The sequence below is a fragment of the Saccostrea echinata genome, unplaced genomic scaffold, assembly GCF_033153115.1.
Source record: "Saccostrea echinata isolate AGI-Se365-2 ecotype Australia unplaced genomic scaffold, CSIRO_AGI_Sech_v1 ptg000015l, whole genome shotgun sequence".
NCBI lineage: Eukaryota > Metazoa > Mollusca > Bivalvia > Ostreida > Ostreidae > Saccostrea > Saccostrea echinata.
The window spans coordinates 1,731,842-1,736,109 of record NW_026889764.1 but is presented as its reverse complement, the minus strand read 5'-3'; the positions used below and the strand labels follow the sequence as shown (position 1 = coordinate 1,736,109).

The 4,268-nt window shown below is 31.4% G+C and overlaps 1 long non-coding RNA gene across 1 annotated transcript; it reads right to left on the bottom strand.

The window, feature by feature from the left end:
- Positions 1 to 1,740: 1,740 nt before the first annotated feature.
- Positions 1,741 to 3,124, bottom strand: LOC133187704 (uncharacterized). Its single transcript, XR_009721232.1, has 3 exons — positions 3,074 to 3,124; positions 2,273 to 2,404; positions 1,741 to 1,888 (listed from the first exon to the last, which is right to left on the bottom strand). It is a non-coding gene; the product is annotated as an uncharacterized LOC133187704 (long non-coding RNA).
- Between the last annotated feature and the right edge of the window lie 1,144 nt (positions 3,125 to 4,268).

Genomic DNA, 4,268 nt, shown 5'->3' with positions numbered 1-4,268 from the left:
TCACTCAAATCAAATGTATCCAGATTGTCTACAGTCTCTCAGAAGATGGTAATTTGTATGTTCATGATTTCTTCTTTAAAAAACTGTATGTGTACTTCAAAAAAAGCGGGCTTTATATTTTAGCGGCTTTGGTGTGGAGAAAGATGGGCTAATTCATAAATACTGTTATTTTCATATCATTTATAAATTATGACAACCATGCCCCGTGATTGCGCTAAATTTTAAATACATCAATTCATGTACACGTGCAGTAATATTAGATTGAATACGGGTATCCGGATTACGTTTCACATGATTTGAAATGATTTGAAATGAAATGTTGTGAAAATACTTCATTTTCTACATATTTAATGATAACTGTAAAGTAGGATAAAAAGAGAGTTTGAATTGATTTTGACGTAATAATGGTTCTGGCACCAAAAAGCTGTTCAAACTCAAATAGTGAATCAGTTGATCTTGATATACAAAGAATTGTTCTTTTAATCTAATTTTTAACACACTTCGGTGTGATTGTTAATGTGCGTGAATGACTTGCTTTGTTGCTGCTGGATACTTAAGAATTTTACCTGCACATAAAATATAAAAGCATGGGTGGCGGAAGAAGGTAACATGTATAAATGGCGTTTATACAAAACGAACAAACGATTTGCAAAAACACACTGAGATACAAAACAAACAGCTGAAAATAAAATCAACAGATTCAACTGTAAAAACAAGAGACTCTGCTACAAAACGAATGACCACCGTTGCAAAACAATCATTGACTGAATTAACGCTAGATAGCGCGAGAGTCAATCTTAATTGTAATTTATGGAAAGCCAAAGGGTTCATCTCTGTAATTTATTAAAAAAAATATGTAAAGCTTAATTTGTACATTGTAAATTTGTAACTTTACAAATTGTACTACACAACTTGTTTGACTATATTTAAAAGAAAGTATGTCAATGCATAACATTGTAATAATGAAAATTTATTACGTTGCTTTACACTAAAACGCCCACAAGGTAGTCTAAAAATAAAGTTTATTTTTTAAAAATCATATATAGTTGTGGTATTTGTGGTATCATATTTAATGATCCTGTGAGTATGATCTTTTAATGAAACGTTTAATATTCTATCGTTATTATTATTTTTTCATATTGATACATTGTTAATGTGCTAGAAGCATTTATGAAACAAAGATTAAAAGAGCCAATTTGTGTATATATTAAGGTCAGTGGGTGTGTTTCTGTCCACAAGCATCTGTAACTTTAAGAAGAATTAACGTCCCAATCAATCAATTTCATCTGCCTTTAAGGCCGTTTGCAAAAATAAAATGGTATGGGAGAGGGAGCTATTCCAGGATCGAAAAATTTCACTTGTTTGCCATTGAAATGATAATAAGTACATTTGTTTATACAAATGTAATATAGATGGAATCTTGATAAATAGCTATGTTTTTGTTACAGTTATTGAACTGAGGTGTCTCCGTAATATCATGTGTCTTAGATTAAGAACTGCATCTGCCTTTTCCTTCACCCAGGTGACCTTTTTTCGTCCGTCGTCCGTCATTCGTCGTGTGTTAACATTTGACCATTTTCAGCTTCTTCTCTCAAACTGCTGAGCCAATTTGAGCCAATTTTAGCATATGGCATCTATGGGTAAAGGGGAACAAACTTTGTGAATTTCATGTTCCATATCCCAATGGGGCCTGAGGGGTGGGGTTAAACCAATCAAAATTTATTTTATCATAAATGACCTACCGTCCACCCCCCTCCGTCTGTTGTCATATCACAGAACACTTTCTTTTTCATGCCTTTTTCAGGATAGATTGTGTACACACCATCTCTATTTTTACGATGTGGTTTCTTTTTTAAAATATCAGCACAATCTTTGTACTTCATTCTAACTGCCAATACATGTATTAAATATAATGAAGGTTAAAAATAAAATCAAGTTATGCTTTACAGGATACATTAGATGAAATATGGGTATAATGAACAGTATTCGAGATCAAAGTCCATTAAAACAATACAATTCGGGAGCAGAGCAAACACGGGCATCCAAAAACATCAGAAGTGGGATCAGAGGCCATGGAGGAGTGAGCATCCCCAGCAGACTGGTCACACCTGCCGTGTGCTCCTTTTCATGATCGGATAAAGAAACGGAAAAATCCGTAGACCTTTCAGTGTGTAAGTAATGGTCTTACAATTAGTATGAAAAATGTCAGCCAGCATTTCATACAAGATTAAAATATATACTAATCTACCTTATCAATAAAAATCTTCCTTACAATTTTTGGAGAAGACCAATCCTCCGTCCAGTCTGTATTTAGATTTTAGGGTCAAAACCATTGGTCCATTGAGAGATGCAGACATTTCAGTGTGCTCCCAAGGAGCATGCTTCAGGAAAGAACCAACTTCACCTGAAGAAAAATACTTGCCATCAAAAATTAAGATGTGAAAGAAGTAAAAGTGTTCAAATTTTTATGACTGATTTTCCACATTTTCACGGATAATTTGAATTTTCAAGGATAAAATTCAACCTGTAAGAGCTGTTTCTATGTATAAACTATTAAAAAAAAACTTTTAAAAAAAGAAAAAGAAAAGTATAAATGTAATGATGATAAGGCCAAACAAAAAAATATGTGTGGTTCCGGTTACACTTTCAAAAAAAATAGGGTAGGTAGGTAGGGATTTTTTTTTTTTTTTTTTTTTTTTAACAAATGATTTTCTCAATTTTTCTAAATAATACCTATCACTGCTTTGCAAATGGCATTTAGATGTGATGTGATAATATACTAGTCAATATTGGTAGGGGACACCTACATGCTAGATTGCTTTGGACTTAATACTATTAAACACTTGCACTATGTTTTGCAAGGAGGCCGTCATTGCTGAAACTAAAACTTAAACCAGAGCCATTGATGGAAATTGGGGAAAATTCCGGAAAAAATATGAAAATTGCCAAAAAAGGTTAGGGTCGGGGGTATAAAATAGGGAAGGTCGGGTAACCGGAACCACACATATTTTTTTATTTGGCCTAAACAAAAAGTAATTATATGTATTTCATGTATATATCAGATAAAAGCTACCTTTTACAAAGGGCTGCGGTTTTATTCCAGACGGATCTGCTTGTAAAGGGACAATAAAACACAAAACGCACATCAACAACCCAACCATTCTCTGCTGCGAGCTACGATTGTTTGGAAGAGCTACACAAAATCTTGCGTGTCAAACTTTAAATGTGATATTTAAATGATACTTACTGTCATGCAAATATGTCATTAAGCGAAAATACAAACCTTTTCTTCTTCCGGAATTAACGACTGATATAATTCTTTTTTGAATTATTTTGCAAAAAAAAAAAACATTTTAGAAATACAAGAATAAATTTGATTTTAAATTGCAATATATAGTCAATGAATTACATTAAGGTATGTCACTAGTGACATAAGTTATATCAATGATTTTTTGAGAAGTATATCTTAGATAACTACCCATATAGCATGACTCAAAATCGCAAAGAAAAGTTTGGGTCAGTGTGCATGATACTGAGCAACGGTTCAATTAATTTTACCTTTTTGAACTAAAATTGTTACTTTAAGGTTTATTACTTTAACTTTTATCATATTTTACCAAATGTAATCATTGTAATAAATATAATCTTGTTTTATGCAAAATAGTTTGAATAATATTTATAATTTAAAAAGTCCTGCAAATTAATGCGCATTAATAATTGCGTGACCTTTTTGCACTAAAAATGTCATATTTGGGGTATAAAAAATAAATAAGTAATAAATTATCTTCTTGCATAGAGCTCTTTATTACTTTAGTGCTATCCGTTGAAAGAATCATCTGATTTAATATCAGGCAAGAAAAAGTTGGGGCAAGTGATGTAAATTTTGAGATATTGTCGAAACAATAAGATTTTCAAGCGAAAAACAATGTAAATTTTATCTTGACTTCTTAAATACATCTTCCATTAGCAAAGTCTGTTGAAGGAATGTGTAAAATTTTTAAAACTATTAATCGAAACCTATATCTAATATTTCTAGCATATAATAACGAAAAAAGAAATCTCCGAGTAAAAAATATGTAGGATTAAAGTTCCAATATATAAATTCAAACAAGTATGTAGATTTGAAGAACTTTGTTCTAAATATCCTTCCACCAAAAGTAATGGTTCTCCATAAATCTTGTTTCTCTACAATTTTGTGAGCAGTTCTTAAATAAATATCTATAATTTGCGTTGTTTAAATCAAATATGTCATAAAAATTAAATTGTAA